An 18,392-nucleotide genomic window follows, 5' to 3' on the forward strand; every position below is an offset into this window, starting at 1 on the left:
CCTGGAGCCTATTCTGGTAATGGTTCTTTCCCAAGTTTAATCTCATAAATACTGGACCAGTTAAGTGCATTTTCTTCAATGTCAAAAATGTCTTGCAGTGAATGAAAATCCATGAAAAACAGGATACAACATAACATCTTATTTCCCCCAGACTATGGGTATAGGTGGTGTTTATATTAATGTATCTTCATAAAACTGTAATCATAAGATAAAAAAGAAAACCAAGCTTTTAACTTCCGAAGTTAATCTGAAAGTACATTGGGTGGTAGGGATCAATTCAACGATTATTTATTTTGGAGAAGTACTACAGAACAAGAACCAAACTCAGGCTATATTTGAAGTTAAAGAACAAAGAGTAAATACATTTCAAATTAAGATACCAACAGATTGATGAGTGATGGCCAATGATCAGGAACACAATTATAGTGTCAAATAACAAAACACCAAGGGTGAGTGGGCAGTATTTTCGTGGTATCCTAAATGCTGGAGCACTTCTATGAATGTGATCCCAAACTGTGCTCCTGTTGAAGTCCAATCCCAAGAAAGGGGAATTCAGAGTTAGGATTAAATATGGTATTCGTATTTAGTGACTGCATGAAAAGTACAAAAATCTAAAGGGTAAGATTTGTATTGTGGTGCAAGTGGGTTGGTGTTTCTTAAAACTGACATCCTGACTTTGAAGAAATAATTTTATACTTGCCCCTTACTGGGATGGCATCTCATCACTAATCTGGTTTTTTACTTTCCTTCCAGTTGTCCATATTTGCCTCATGAGGAATAAGGGTTGTGAGAAGCAGTGTTTTTCAGAAAATACTGTTTTCTGAGATTCTGTCTTCATTTATGAATCAGGGATGTTTATGAGAATAATAAGAATATGAAGGCTTTCTATAGTATAATCATATATTCAAGTTATTGTGTTGGCCAAAAAGTTCATTCGGTTAACGAATACATCATTCAATAAAGGTCTTGGTGAACATGAAAAATGGCTTTTATTTTTACTTAAAACTGAACTAACTTTTTGGCCAACCCAGTATAATTTAATATTAGAATGGAAAAAAACACAATAGAGGCAGTAGACAGTAATAACTAGGAGTTACAACTGGAGAATCTGAAAACAGATAATAGTGTGATATTACTATTAAATTTCTTGATTTAGAAAACTGTGTTATGTGAGAGAATGTCCTTGTTCTTGCAAGGTGTATATTTATGTATTTAAAGGTGAATTGCAACTTTTAATAAACATTTCTACAACTTACAAGCAGTTCAGCAAAATATATGGAAGAGAGGAAGCAAATGTGGAAAAATATTAACAGCTGGTGAATCAAGGTGAAGGTGCATATGTGTTCATCATACTACTCCTTCCATGTTCTTGTGATCTGAAAATTTTAAAACAACAAAATTGGAGCCTTGCAGCCAGACAGCCTGGGCATAAGTCCTACCTGGCTCTGCCAATTGGCCAACTTCCTGAAGTTTATCTTAGCTTCCTAAACTCTAAATAAGACTATAGTATAATAAAGGTGTTTACCTCCTAACATTGTCAGAGTATAAAATGAGTCATTATGTGTAGAATTTACAACAGTGATTGATACAAAGAGATCAACAGATATTGCCCATTATTAATAATGCTGTCAGCTAGCCCCTCTTCCTATTCTGCTTTATTTTTCTCCGTTGCAAGTATCAGCACTGAGACTTTGTTACATAGGCATTGGCTTGTTTTCCATCTTCTCCAGGAGAATTTAAGTTCCAAAAGGGTAGAGACTTTTTTTTTTTTTGAGACTTTGTTTCTTTTAATGACTGTGATAACCCCAGAATCTGAAACAATGGCTGTCTAGAAAGCTCTCAGTAGATATTTGTTGGCTGTATGAATGAAGCCACAAGTTCATCTCTTCTTGTGACATGTCTATTCCTATAAATTAGAAAATAAATCCATATAAATAGATAATTTATATATAACACTATTTTCTTATTAAATATAAGTATAAAAGGAATATATTATTAAACAATTAACTGGCTCCAAGATATCATAACATCATACTTTAAACTGTGGAAAGAACTTAAAAAAGTTATAATTTAAGGAAAATGGAGCATATAATACTATTAAAAACTATACAACTCAGTATAGAATACTTCAGATCTTTTTTGAGCTTCGGAAAATAATAAACTATAGCAAAACTGAAAGGTAACAAACTGAACTTATGGGGGCTTCCCTCGTGGTGCAGTGGTTAAGAATCCGCCTGCCAATGCAGGGGACACGGGTTCAAGCCCTGGTCCGGGAAGATCCCACATGCCGTGGAACAACTAAGCCCGTGCACCACAACTACTGAGCCCGTGCCCTAGAACCCGCGAGCCACAACTACTGAGCCCACGTGCCACAACTACTGAAGCCCATGCGCCCAGAACCCATGCTCCACAACAAGAGAAGCCACCGCAATGAGAAACCCATGCACCACAATGAAGAGTGGCTCCCGCTCACCGCAACTAGAGAAAGCCTGGGCGCAGCAACAAAGACCCAATGCAGCCAAAAATAAATAAAATTTAAAAAATAAATATATAAATAAACTGAACTTACAGGGCACCTTATTTCTATCGTCATAAACATTTTCAAAGTAATCTGCATGTACTGTATCTACCAACCAGGTGCCAACGCCCCTCATAGGAAGTTAACACAGATGTCAGATGGTTTCCACATTTTATGGAACCTCCTTTTCAAAAAGAAAGGCTGGTGTGGGCTGGAAAGAGAGAGTGAAATGCAGTCAACAGATGAGGAAGAGATTTTAGTAGAGCAGAGCCAGCAGTAAATGAAGTAAAAGGAGAGCCTGCTCACCTAAATACAAGGCCCAGAGAAATGGAAATGTGACCTGTCGCCAAAGCCAGGACTGAATCACGTGGTTCCTGATGCACAGGCCGCAGATTTCTGTATCTTGGTTTTCAGTATGATGAGACATACTTGTGTCCTAACAGAGGATCAACGTATCAACATAGAACATAACTGGGTGATTTCTTCACAGTTTTGACATGACATAGCACTCTCAATTGTAAATCCCAGTATCTAAGCTGTTTTGTTTTTGTTTTTTAATAGAAGCAACACATCGATGATTCATTTCCAGAGTTTTATCTACTGTGCTCTTTTAACCTTTGAGTGATAAAGTGCTTCATCTTCTTCACTCACTACTTACGCTGTATTTGTAGAGCTGCCCTTGCTTTTTAGGTGCCCTAATTGGCACCAATTTCTGATGAACTTTCTTCAGTTTACAGTCAGCTGGCTATTCTTCAGTATAAGAAAAACATATTTCAGCATATTTTGAAAAGTAACCAAGATGAGACGGGCACCATTATTAGGACTGTCTCCCTTCTGAATGTCCATCTCCACCAAGGGAGAAGGAGGAGACAGAACTAAGAGGACCTAAAAAAAAATTTTTTTAAGCATCTTTTTCTTTTAATTGAAGTTCTTAAAGAGGAAAACATAGTGGTGCCCTCTCACTTGCAGGCCAACTCTATGAGTTTGGGTTCACATGTCTAGTTTGGCATCATTTATTAACCAATGACTGGAGTTTTTAGTTCACTTAAAAACTGACCTCATTTAAAAAAAAAAAAAATTGGCCTCATTGCTTTAGTGCAACGTCTTAGAGTGAGAAATCATCCCATCATTCTGTTTCTCTGGGAATTATTTCTTTATGACATATTTGTATGTTTTTCAATAAAAGATGTGGTAGGTTTTATTTTAAAAAGTCATAAAGAAACAATTCCTAGACAAAATGATGGGATGATTTCTCACCTAAGACATATCAGTAAAGTAATAGGGTCAATTCCGGAAGCAATACATGGAAACCACACACTTCACTTTGTGAAATAAACTCATGTTTCTTTCTTTTTACAGTAAGTTCCAAATGTAGTTTAAATAAAGGCAGATCTCAGTGTTGTCTACCACTTCCACCACCTCATCATTTTTAGAATTGAGAGGCTACTAAATTTTATCTAAATTTTGGCTCCTACAGATGAATTAAGTATAAGTTAGGGCCAAGTTCTAAGATAGTTTTTTACAGGATTTGTCTCCCAATTAACATTTCCTCTCTGTCCAAAATTCTAGAGTAATTTTACTACCTGAGACTCTGTTAAGAGAGATCTCGAGCTTGGAAACAAATAGGAAAATAATTTACCAGTACTTCCAGTTTTTTGTTTTTTAAGATGTCACAGTTTCACCATTAAATCTGTTTTGTGAGTTCAAGAGCAGTGGATCATCCTTCTTTCTTTATATTTAATGGTTAACTGCTCTCCCCACCTCTTCTCTTCTAGAATTTCACTGTAGAAAGACTCACAAGCTTAAATGAAATCAGAGGTCCACTGCTTCTCAAGTAGGAGAAGGTGAAGCAATCAGCCTGATTTAAGAAAATAAAATCCCCACAGTTGCTGGAAAGGGGTAGTTTATAAAGACTCAGTGCCGACATGCCTTCAGAAACCAGAATTCCCTGCAGGAAATTGTCAGGCCTCCAAATCTGCTTGCTCACAGTCAAAGCTCATCTATATATTACAGATTTCGGAGCTTCCCTGGAAGGGTGACACTAAATGACAAACACACCAATTCAGAACAACAGTGTGAACAATCAGTCATTTGGATATGTGTAAAAAAAATTTTTTTTCAAAGAAATAAGCCACACTTCTCTGAAATGAGATCAATCAAACATTTAGTACCTATTTATTAAGTGCTTACTTTTTTAAAAGAATAAGACTGAACTAGGTCCTATGAGAAATTAGAAGTCTGTTTATGGTTTAGAAGTCTAGATACAGTTTCTGCCATTAGTAGAATCAATTTGCAAAACTAGGACCAATACACAAAATAATTTGTGTCAAAATATACAAAGCAACAGCAACTTAACAAGTCAAAATCCTTTTCATGCAAGGGTGAGGAAATTCAAAGAAGTGGGCCAAAGGGAAACATGACACAAATAACAGAAAATCCTCTAGAAATGAACCGAGCCATATAAAAACTGAGCAAAAGCTCCAGGGTTCTCTTACCTGCATTCATGCTGCGGCATTAAAAGGACATGATCGCCAATAAATAACTATCATCACATTCCAATTATATAATTTACCTTTATAGACACTCTCTTATGAAACTTCATGGCATTTTGTTGGTATGATCTCATTTATCTTTCAGTTAATAATGAAAAACTACTATTGTCTCCACTTAGTTGATATTCCCTAAGACCAGAGGAATAAAATGAACATTGCAAAGTAATTAAGGTAACTAATTCACTAGGTCACTTAGAATTTGAACTCATAATTATAACTTCTAGTTTAGTGTTCTACTAAGGACAAGATAATGTACCTAGTTGCTTTGGGTTCTAGGGAAAAGCTAAAATGAAAGCATAAGGCATTATCTTGTTGGTTTTCATCACCATTAATATACATGTTTTAATTTACACATGTACCCATGTCATCAGTGTTCTCCTTGGAGCTAAATAAAGTCAGTTAAACCAATAAGCTCCCCTTAATTACCTGTGCTGCTATAAATGTACACACACACATACTGATGCTAACAAGTTATTTATATTCAATAAATTACCTCTTCTAAGGCATTCTACAGTTCCTCATCCGTATGCTCATTAAAGGGATCCAGATTTTTCCTCATTGTTCCAGTGAATAAAACAGGTTCCTAAATACCCCAAAATAGTGAATGTTATTACCTTAAACTCTTTTCATCATGTTTGAATGCTTACAGAACAGAATTAAAATACAAAACAAACCACCAAAATTCCCTATAATCATTAATAAGGTTGCAAATGCTTTTTTACAAAATAGTATCTCCAAATTAATTTTCCACTGTACAAAGTATGCTCCAAAATATCTTCTGGATGATTGAACGCTAACAAGAAAGTGTGGAAATGTGTCATCTTAAGAAGAAGTTGGGGCTTCCCTGGTGGCGCAGTGGTTGAGAGTCCGCCTGCCGATGCAGGGGACACGGGTTCGTGCCCCGGTCCGGAAAGATCCCACATGCCGCGGAGCGGCTGGGCCCGTGAGCCATGGCCGCTGAGCCTGCGCGTCCGGAGCCTGTGCTCCGCAACGGGAGGGGCCACAACAGCGAGAGGCCCACATACTGCAAAAAAAAAAAAAAAAAAAGAAGTTGAAGAAGAGAAAGGAAGATTTGATTTTTTTAAAAATACCTTCCTGGTACTATCTGCTCAGAAAAAAAAATGAGGATATACTAATTTGAGTAACTTTACATCAAGAGAGCTAGATAAATTGATTGTCGATCTTGGTGTGATACTGGGAAATAGCAACAGCATGATCAGTTGGGGTTTGTGCCTCAAAGCAAAATTGTTAAATTGTTGCACATTGGCACTGAGGAATGAGCTAGGGTATTTTCTCCATTGGCACAACAGCCTTCTGGGATGGGGACTCTCCATATGTGCAAAGGGAATGTCAGGTATGGGAGCCCGTGGCACCTCTGTTCATGAAGAGACTGCTTCTGATTCTGCATCAGCTGATCCCCCTGTTATCTCACCTGTGCATCAAGATTACAGGCCTCACAGAACATCACTACTAACTGCAAGGGCAGGGTAACCTGAAACCCCCTGTGACATGAGCCGTAATAAAATTATTTTAATTTAAAAAGCTTTTCCTATTCATCTGCTTTGAGAGGAACCACAAGGAAAGTACTCTGGAAATATATGCCTTTCTGGGTTTCAAGAGAGAATCTTGTACATAAGCTTACGCAGGTCATTTACGTTTTCTTCTGGAAGGCTCTAGTAAGCCAGGGCACAAGAATATGGGCAGCAGAGAAGAGCCCAGTTGGCTCCTTTCAGTGACGGGGATAGAACAATGTGATGTACACATGTGGGAACAAGAGGAGATCTGAGTCTTCCACAAGTGCCCGGGAACTGCTCGGAATCACCAGCCTCAAATCCTGCCTAGTCTTGGGGCTGGACTATTCCTCCTCACTTCACAAAAGCCTGAGAAGAAAGATGAAGAAGGCAGGCATTTCTCTTCTCTGCCCGTGAAGAATGACACTCAGAGAGCCTCCGGTACCTACTTTCCCTATTGTCTTCGTTTTAAGTCTGGTGAGAGGAATGGATGCAGGAGACACATGGTGTGCCACCAAAAAAGATGTATCCCTAAGCAAAACCCAAAATTAAAAAGACATTATAAAGGGAGCTTTATCGGCACAAAGTGGATCAAGTGGACAGTATGCCTCCAAAGCTCTGAAAATCACTGGTCGTATGACATTTCAAATGATTATTGAATTGAACTGAAAAATCCCTGGAGCCAAATTTAAGGTCTCCCTTACAACTCTCAAATTTAGGATCAAAGATTAAGCAACCATGTAAGCAAAGGTAAGAATTCCTTGTCAGGGGAATAACCATCATTTTACTTAGACTTTTATAAAAATGTTTTACTCCTTGTAATTATTATTACCTCTAGGATTCTAATATGCAGGCGACTTCTCTTCCTTTAGCTGTTTCCATGAGGTTTACACAAATGACGTGGCCAGTCGAGGGGAGGCTGGTCCCCAGTATTCCTCCCTCTCCTCTGACTCTCCTCCACCTTCCCCGCAATGCTCTAAACCATGGGCAGGATTCTACTCTGGGGCCCAAATGAGGGCCTCTTCAAAGACTGGTGTTTGAGGAGATAAAGGGCCTGAAAAGAGGCCAGGTTAATGAACCAGCTTTGAGCCCAACTGGGAGAAGAGAGACAGGGTCTCTTTGCTTATAATAACGACAAGAACGTTTCTCTGCCCATCACATTTTTTCCTTCAGGCCCCTCTCATAGAGCAAATTTACATCCTGTAAGAGGTCTAAGGTTTGAAGTGTCCACCTGGTTTTCAATGTACACTCTATAGAGGCATTACCTGAGCTAATCCACAAAAAAAAACCTCTTTGTTTTTAAAAGATAGACCTTCTTGAGCAACGAATGGGCTCACAGTATCAGCACGTTTGGGAAGGGTGGTTTCTGTCGCTCAAGAGAACAGGGATACCCACTTAAAGTTCAATCACCTATTTCATAATCAAAGCCTCTCTCTATTGTCACCTCCCTTACCTTCTCTTTAGGAAACTCCTCAAAGGGGATGAAGCTCCCCAACGACTGGGGGATGAAAGTGGCATTCTTTGCAGAAAGAGGAGTCCCTCATTTCTGAGACCCTGACCAATGCCTGCAGCTGCTTCATCCTGAGCTTTAATCAGAGCCCTCAGACACTCTTTAGGCCTTAAGGATGTTCTGCTAATTATCATCAAACCACTTCTGATTGTCATAAAAAGAAAAAAAAATAAGTTTAAGGATTTCCCACTGCAGTAAGGGTCCCCACTTAAGTCTACACTGTCAGTCTAAAAGGACATATTGGGCAACTTCACGTGTTTATTTAGCAGTATTTGATGGAAGAACACGGTTTAGTAAATAAGAATATTTCTCTTTGTTATGATATGCCAAATATGTATTTCAAAATCAGTAAAATTTCAATAAAAAATTGAATGAAAATAATGATATTTTAGACAGGAATCAGACAGGAAAAGGAAATTAAAGGTATCTGAATTGGAAGAGAAGTGGTAAAGATGTCATTATATATAGAAGACGTGATACTATATATAGAAAACCCTAAAGACTCCACACAAAAACTACTAGAACTGATAAATGAATTCAGCAAGGTAGCAGGACCCAAGATTAACATACAGAAATTGGTTGCATTTCTTTACACTAACAGTGAAATATCAGAAAGGGAATGTAAAAAAAAAATCGCTTTTAAAATCATATATAAAATATTAAAATACTTAGGAATAAACCTGATGAAGGAGGTGAAAGACTTTTTGTGTGTGTGTGTGGTACATGGGCCTCTCATTGCCGTGGCCTCTCCCATTGCGTAGCACAGGCTCCGAACGTGCAGACCCAGCGGCCATGGCTTACGGGCCCAGCCGCTCCACAGCATGTGGGATCCTCGCAGACCAGGGCACGAACCCGCGTCCCCCGCATCGGCAGGGGACCCTCAACCACTGCGCCACCAGGGAATCCCCAAGGTGAAAGACTTTTATGCTGACAACTAGAAAACATTAATAAAGGAAACTGAAGGTAATTCAAGGAAATGGAAAGCTATCCCAAGCTCTTAGATTGGAAGAATTAATATTGTTAAAATGACTATACTACCCAAAGCAATCCACAGATTTAAGGCAATTGTTACCAAATTACCCGGGACATTTTTAACAGAACTAGAACCAATACTCCTAAAATTTATATGGAACCATAGAAGACCCAGAATTGCCAAAGCAATCCTGAGGAAAAAGAACAAAGCAGGAGGCATAACCCTCCCAGACTTCAGACAATACTACAAAGCTACAGTAATCAAAATGGCATGGTATTGGCATAAAAACAGACTATGGATAAACGGAACAGAATAGAGAGCCCAGAAATAAACCTGCACACCTACAGTCAACTGATCTTTGATGAAGAAGGCAAAACTATACAATGGAGAAAAGACAGTCTCTTTATCAAGTGGTGTTGGGAAAGTTGGACAGTGCATGTAAATCAGTGAAGTTAGAACACACCCTCACACCATACACAAAAGTAAACTCAAAATGGCTTAAAGACTTAATCATAAGACATGACACCATAAAGCTCCTAGAAGAGAAGACAGGCAAAACATTCTGACACAAATCATACCAATGTTTTTTTTAGGTTAGTCTCCCAAGGCAATAAAAATAAGAGCAAAAATAAACAAATAGGACTAATCAAAGTTACAAGCTATTGTACACCAAAGAAAACCATAAAACAAAAAGGCAACCTATGTACTGGGAGAAAATATTTGCAAATGATGAGACTGACAAGGGCTTAATTTTCAAAATATACAAACAGCTCATACTACTCAACAACAAAAAAAACCAAACAACCCAATTGTAAACTGGGCAGAAGACCTAAATAGACATTTTTCCAAAGAGGACATACAGATGACCAACAGGCACATGAAAAGATGCTCAACATCACTAATTATTAGAGAAATGCAAAGCAAAACTACAAAGAGGTACCACCCCACACCAGTCAGAATGGCCATCATTGAAAAGCTTACAAATAACAAATGCTGAAGAGGGTGTGGAGAAAAGGGAACACTCCTACACTGTTGGTGGGAATGTAAGTTGGTGCAGCCACTGTGGAAAACAGTATGGAGGTTCCAATTCCACTTCTGGGCATATATCCAGACAAAACTATTATTGAAAAAGATACATGCACCCCCTATGTTCATAGAAGCACTATTCACAATAGCCAAAACATGCAAACAACCTAAATGTTCATTGACAGATGAATGGATAAAAATGTGGTGCATAAAATGTAAAATAGCTAGTGGGAAGCAGCTGCATAGCACAGAGATCAGCTCGGTGTTTTGTGACCACCCAGAGGGGTGGGATAGGGAGGGTGGGAGGGAGACTCAAGAGGGAGGAGATATGGGGATATATGTATACATAAATCTGATTCACTTTGTTATACAGAAGAAACTAACACAACATTGTAAAGCAATTATACTCCAATAAAGATGTTAAAAATAAATTTCTGAAAAAAACAAGATGTGGTACATATATACAATGGAATACTACTCAGTCATAAAAAAGAATGAAATAATGCCATTTGCAGCAACATGGATGGACCTAGAGATTATCATACTAAGTGAAGTAAGTTAGAAAGAGAAAGACAAATACCACATGATATCACTTTTATGTGGAATCTAAAATATTACACAAATGAACTTAAACAGAAACAGACTCAGAGATACAGAGAACAGACTTGCAGTTGCCAAGGGGGAGGTGGGATGGGGGATGGATGGCTTGGGAGCTTGGGGTTAGCAGATGCAAACTATTATATAGAGAATGGATAAACAACAAGGTGCGACTGTATAGCACAGGGAACTATATTCAATATCCTGTGATAAACCATAATGGAAAAGAATATAAAAAAGAATGTGTGTGTGTGTGTGTGTGTGACTGAATCACTTTGCTGTACAGCAGAAATTAACACAATTTTGTAAATCAACTATACTTCAATTTTTTAAAAAAGAATGACTTATTATAACATCAACTGATTGAAGCTACACTTTTCTTTAAAGCCAGCAGGCAGTTTTTGAAAAATGTCCGTTTAAATATGTCAGTGTGTTTTATGCATCGTGTTCATTTTGGTTTCTACTCATTCTACCTTCATCACTTGCCAAATAAGAGACCATTATGTTATCTTCGAAAGGTAATAAAAGTGCTCACAGTAGACACATACTGCAAGAGCAGAAAAGGGCAAATTAATGATCATTTCTGATAGATATGATTATTTAAATTACCCACCTCTAAGCAATGAAGTTAATAAATTAATCTTATAAATAAGTGCAGGCAGAACACTTCAGTGTAGCGATTTATGGTAGGACACACAAACTTCATGTAAATATACACTAAATTTACTGGCCCATGTATATTTTTTTCTGAAGGTACACAGTTAAACCTCACTTAATAAGAGTTAGCTGGCACAGCAGAGTCAGGAAAACAAATACTCTTATTCAATGTAATATTTTAAATGGAGCACTAGCTTCACAACTGTCTTCATCATGGTTGAAAGTTTACACTTCTCTAATTTAATCCTTTGTGCCATATTCGTAATTTTTTCCTTTGTTACTAACATAACACAAGTTCATATTAGGCGTGTGACCCAAAAATGGCCACTCTAAATTAGAGCATTTAATGTAGTAAATTGATCATCCCTCAACACAACTGCAAGACTGAAAACTGTAGTCTTACTGGGTCTTTTGCATACTCTGCTGGAAGAAGACAAGACCCTCATTATCTTAAAAAGAAACCCTACCCACTAACCTTCTAAACTTAAAACAACTTGGGATCAAGGCAAAAGCAGTACAAGTGGTTACAAATTAAGTAGATAATACACAACAGTTTGCCCTGTTTCAGTGCCAAACTGGGAAACTGCCCTCTATTAAAATCTATCATTAAAAGCAGCTACTGCTGCTGTTTCCTAAGAGGTGTGTTTTCATTTCTAATTGGAGGACCTTATTGAAGGGTCAACTAGTGTACCTGTTTCACGAATAAGGGAATCATCTGAAACCACTTTAAATCTTGGTTTCCCTCTTGCTCTCCTTTTTTAAGTCCTGTAGCCTCTGAATGAACTGATCATCATCCACACTCAGAAGACAAGAAGATCCTTTGCCAACAAAGGAAAGAGAATTTAAGTCCCATTAAGTTCTCTTCCAGGGGCTCCAGGGAGCAGTTCCAAGGGATTTAATGAAGACTTCAGTGTCAGAGACAAAGGGCCGACTGCATTAGGCTAGAATCCAGTTGTATTTCTTTACTAGTAACAGCACATCTGCCTCTTCTCTCTTTCAGTTTTGTTCGCAACAAGAAAAAAAGGGAAAGAAAACCAGGTAACCAGGGAGAAGTCTTAAAGAGACAGCTGTGGTTCACCTTCTTTAACCCACTGAAGAAAACTCAGGGAATGTAAATACCAAAAGAGCAGAGTGGGCTATTTAAAAAAATACTTAGCTTTTGCTTTGATTTGAAATAAAACCTATTAAATACAAAATATCAATCTGTTTAATCATGATAACGATGATGGCTGCTGATCTGTGCCAACCCTTGGGCTGCGATCATAAATACTGCATTTGCACGGAAGCCCTCTTCCACTGAAAACATTTTCTTTGTGCCAAGAGGACAAGGGCCTCTAGGTGTAGAGATCATCCAAAGAGGTTCTGAAATCCATTTTTCCAGATCCTTTCAGATAAGCAAGCTACTCCCTGAATATAATCTCGCCTTGGTGTTCTTTCTGGGGAACATACTTCATTACTTCAGATGGCGAGCACAAATGCTGCATACATTTCATCTACCTGTTTTGTTTAAGGAAATTACCTAGGAAGTGCTTCCATTTTTTGCTTATTCCTGAAATTTTGAACACAGTTTGCGGAGTTCATTCTTACAAATACAGTACTTGTTTTTGAAAGTTCCCCTCAGGACTCCAAGACTGAGTCCTCACCACTCCCCTGCCTCTGGTTCCTATGCAGGTCTTTGCTGCTATCACATCTCCCCCAATTCCGACACGCTCATGGGGGGGTCAGCAGTGACGGCGATAAGCCTGGGAGAGAGAACATCCTGGAAGCTCGCTGCTACTCCCAGGATCACAGGGAGCCAGGGAAGATGATGGAGGCCTGGCCCACCTAAGCGGGGCGACTCAAAGCAACAGCACTGGGCTCCCCTCTGCAGTTTGCTCGCAGTTTCGTAGGTTCCCTAAATCAGGGTGTTGAGACACATGCAACACTGCTTCCTACTCATTTTAGAAGAAGAGGGATGTAAGTTTTCTGCACTTAGATAAGTAACTTCAAGTAACCAAACAACCAGACTTTCTCCACCTCCACAGCCAGCTAGACATTGTAAAGAGAAAGCGTTCTTGGCTCTTTTGGGTAAGATTTTGAGTATCTTCTCCTGAACTTATTAGACCATGACATAAGTGAATAACACATTTCTAAACTGATACTCTCCAAATGAGGGACATAGCATTAGGAGTAGTATCTTCCCCCTTTGCTCTATACTTACTCACTTTTGTTATGCTTTGGAGAATCATTTTGAATGGGGTGGTAGGAAAAATGGGGAAAACATCTGATGAGAACATCATTAAGTTCGACAAACATTTATTGAAAAGAAATAAATTTGGAGTCAGACAGTTTTACATTCTGATTCTACTGCTATTTGACTCAGGGTAAGTTATTAATCTCCTCAAGACTCAGTTCCCTAACTGGAAAACAGGGCTAACCCTGTGGGGCTGCTATGAGAATCTGGAACAACAGTGAAGCTCCTGGTGTGATGCTAACAATGACCGGGAGCCCAGCCCAACAGGGGAACAGTGAGGGGTGGTGTCTGTCAACCTGCAGGCACATCCAATGGATCATGATGTCCATTTTGTACCTCATGACCATCATTTTGTCTTTTATATGAACTAGAACAGAACTGATATAATAGAAGATATCAGAGTACAGAGCAAGAGTAATCTTGTGAAATTTTTGTTCCTCTCTGTGTGCGCGCACGTGCACACACACTTGAAATCACGATATGAAGCAGTTCTATTGTGTCAGCGGTCAACAGTGCGTTGAAGTCATTAGCAGAGTGGTTAGCTTCTCAGGTTATGGAGTCAGAAATCTCCATAAATTAAATTTGAATCCTGTTTGTATATTTTGGAAATTAATCCTTTGGGTTGCATCATTTGCAAATATTTTTTCCCATTCCGTAGGCTATCTTTTCATTTTGTTCATGGTTTCCCTTGCTGTGCAAAAGCCTTTAAGTTTAGTTAGGTCCCATTTGTTTATTTTTGTTCTTGTTTCCATTACTCTAAGAGATCCAAGAAAATATTGCTGCAAATTATGTCAAAGAGTGTTCTGCCTGTGTTTTCCTCTAGGTGTTTAATAGTCTAATTCATTTTGAGTTTATTTTTGTATATGGTGTTGAGAATGTTCTAATTTCATTCTTTTATGTGTAGCTGTCCAGGTTTCCCAGTACCACTTACTGAAGAGACTATCTTTTCTCCATTGTATATTCTTGCCTCCTTTGTCTTAGATTAACTGACCATAAGTGTGTGGTTTTATTTCTGGGCTTTCTGTTCTGTTCCATTGATCTATGGGTCTGATTTTTGTGCCAGTACCATACTGTTTTCATTACTGTAGCTTTTTAGTGTAGCCTCAAATCAGGGAGTGTGATTCCTCCAGCTTCTTACTTCTTTCTCAAGGTTGTTTTGACTATTCAGGGTCTTTTCTGTTTCCATACAAATTAAAAAAATTTTTGCTCTAGTTCTGTGAAAAATGTCATTGGTAATTTTATAGGGATTGCATTAAATCTGTAGATTGCTCTGGTAGTATGGTCATTTTAACAATATTGATTCTTCCAATCCAAGAACACAGTACACATTTCCATCTGTGTTGTCTTCCATTTTTTTCATCAGAATCTTAAAAGTTTTTGGAGTACAGGTCTTTTGCCTCCTTAAGTAGGTTTATTCCTAGGTTTTCTTTTTTTTTTTGATGCAGTGGTAAATGGGATTGTTTCCATAATTTCTCTTTCTGATATTTTGTTGTTAGTGTATAGAAATGTAACAGATTTCTGTATATACAACAACTTATAGAGCTCAATATCAAAAAACCAAACAACCCAATCAAAGAATAGGCATAAGATCTAAACAGACATTTCTCCAAAGAAGACATACAGATGGCCAACAGGCACATGAAAAGATGCTCAATGTCACTAATTATTAGAGAATTGCAAATCAAGATTACAATGAGGTATCACCTCACACCAGTCAAAATGGCCATCATTAAAAAATCTACAAAAAATAAATGGTGGAGATGATGTGGAGAAAGGGGGGCCCTCCTACACCATTGGTGGGAATGTAAATTGGTGCAGCTATTATGGAAAACAGTATGGAGGTTCCCTAAAAAACTGAAAAAAGAGTTAACATATGATCCAGAAATTCCATTCCTGGTGATATATCTGGAAAAGATGAAAACCCTAATTCAAAAAGATACATGCACCCCAGTGTCCACAGCAGTACTACTTATAATAGCGAAGACATAGAAATAATACACACACACACACACACACACACACAGGAATATTACTCAGCCATAAAAAATAATGAAATAATGCCATTTGCAGCAACACAGATGGAGCTAGAGACTGTCATACTAAGTGAAGTAAGACAGAGAAAGACAAATATCACATATCCCTTATATGTGGAATCTAAAAAAAATGATAGAAATAAACTTAATTACAAAACAGAAATAGACTTACAGACACAGAAAACAAACTAATTGTTACCAAAGGGAAAATTGACGGGGAGGGATAAATTAGGAATTTGGGATTAACAAATATACACTACTATATATAAAACAGATAAACAAGGTCCTGCTTTGTAGCAAATGGAACTATATTCAATATCTTGCAGTAACCTGTATTACAAAAGAATCTGAAAAATTTATGTATATATAACTTTTATATATATAAAATCACTTTGCTATACAACTGAAACACTGTAAATCAACTATACTTCAATTTAAAAAAACCAAACACACACACACACACAATTTGAATCCTGGCTCTGCTGCTGACTTGGTAAGTGGGGTAAGCTCACAATGCCTTGGTTTTTAAATCTGTCAGATAAGGATGACGAGAGAATTGTGAGAATTAGGAAACGAGGCTAAAATGTGTTAAGGATTCTGCGATTGTCAGGACTTATTATTAATACTTGTGTAACTTGTCAGGGCCTGCAACAAGCACTAGAGCAACAGAAATGAGAGACACAGGCCCTCTCTTCAAGGAGAGGAAGAATATAGTCGAGAATGTGGGGAGGGATGAGAAAAAAATGCTGGAGGTCTTGGTGGGGAACTGGAAAGTACAGGTGGGTACAGGGTGGTAGTCAGGAAAGAACCTGGTGGGAGGGGAGCCAGAAATCAAAAGAATACAAAAAAGTGATATTCTCTCTTCTTGTTCTTGGTAGAAAATATTAGATACATTTCTCTCTTAATGCTTTTCCCCAAAACTCCTACTGTGGTTTTTTTTTTTGCTTTACTCTTTGAATTTATATAAACAATTTGGTTTTGTTTTTTAGAAATGATAATTTTGTATATTAAAAAACATAGGTTTATGTTTAGACTCTAGCATGTGTGAGTTAGTTGAAGAATACAACTTTTCATAGTGTTACCCATATTTGAATTTCCATATGGGCTGCAATCCTGATGGAAACAATTTGGTTTCTATTATAAGCAATAAATATAAAGAAAATCACCAAGGACACATTAACAGAAATTAAAGAGCAAAGTCAGTCCAAAACGTGTTACTCTTTTTATATAAATAGAAGTAATACCTAAAAGTTTAGTGCCCTGATCCTTAAGAACAATGATAGTTCCTATGGACTGAGTGTTCCCAAGAACCAGGCATGGGCCACAAATGTTTTCACACCCACTTACATCTTCACAGTACATCTGTGTGGCAGCAGTTCCCAGACCTGGTTTAAGAATGAGGAGGACTATGAAGCTTGGAAGCCGAGTGACTTCTTCAAGGTCACACACTCGTATGAGGCAGAACAGGAATAAAGATGTGGGTCATACTGACACTCAGTCTACGCTCTTAAATATTCTATCCCTGGCTGCCTCCTGAATGATGTCCTGGGACCTTTACACATTGCACAGTGTCTACAGATTCTCTCCCTCTAATCAACCAACGCTGCGCCCTGGAGACAAACACATGAAAAGTGGAAAATAAAGGTTCTGTGTTTACAGTGGTTGGTGATCATTATCTACATGGATACAAAGCTTAGCACTGTTTTATAAACACACTCTCTGGAGTGTGTACACAGAGCATGCTCAAAAGTAGGGTGGAAACTGATGGAATAGAACCAAACCCTGGTGATGTCAAGGTATATTTAGTCTTTGCTCAGATGTGCCTCCAAACATTTTCGGCAGAGCCAAGAACCATCCAAGCTTGCTTTATTTACAGAGTTCTTTACGTACACACACATACAGTCTTTTCTTATTAAGAAACGTTAAAGATAATGCAGGGCCCGCTGCCAGATCCTTTCATCTGAGAATATGAAAGGACTTTAGAGAGATGCCCGTTATTTCTGCTAAATAGTCTCATTTGGCCATTTCAGAAATGGGTACAATCAAAACTTAAAACTTGGGGATCTAAACTCATTTATTTTCTACTGTAATCACTAAGTCATGAATCTTAATAGCCAGAGGGAATATTTAAATACAGGGGTTATATGTACTGAAAAGTTCTTCCCAGTTTTCCTGAAAGGGATCTCTTAAAAATTTTCTTTTTAATTGTGGTAAAATACACATAAAATTTACCACTTTAACCGTTTCTGAGTGTACAGTTCAGTGGTATTAAATATGTTCACATTGTTGTACAGCCCTCACCACCATCCAGCCACAGAACTCCTTTCATCTTGCAAAAGTGAAACCCGGTACCCATTAAACAACAACTCCCCACTTCTCCATCCTGGCAGCCACCATTCTACTTCTTGTCTCCATGAACTGACTATTCTAGGTACCTCATATTAGTAGCATCATACCGTATTTGTCCTTTGCGACTGGCTTACTTCACTTGGCGTAATGTTCTCAAGGTTCATCTGTGTTGTAGCATGTGTCTGAATTTCCTTCTTTTATAAGGCTGAATAATACTGCATTGTATATATATGCACCACATTTTGTTTATCCATTCATCTGTTGATGCATCCTTGGGTGCCTCCACCTTTTTGCAATTGAGAATAATGCTGCTATGAACGTGCTCGTACAGAGAGCTCTTCAAGACCCTGTTTCAATCCTTTTGGGTTTATAACCTTATGCAGAATTACTGGATCATATATTAAGTAGATTTTTAACTTTTTTGAGGAAACTC

General features: G+C 38.0%; 1 protein-coding gene across 1 annotated transcript in view; it reads right to left on the reverse strand.

Moving 5' to 3' along the window:
* The window catches only part of LOC101279146 (ATP-binding cassette sub-family C member 4-like), a 130,153-nt gene that overhangs the window by 33,901 nt on the left and 77,860 nt on the right, over nucleotides 1-18,392 (reverse strand).

Source organism: Orcinus orca, chromosome 18 (assembly GCF_937001465.1).
Source record: "Orcinus orca chromosome 18, mOrcOrc1.1, whole genome shotgun sequence".
In the NCBI taxonomy this organism is placed as follows: Eukaryota; Metazoa; Chordata; class Mammalia; order Artiodactyla; family Delphinidae; genus Orcinus; species Orcinus orca.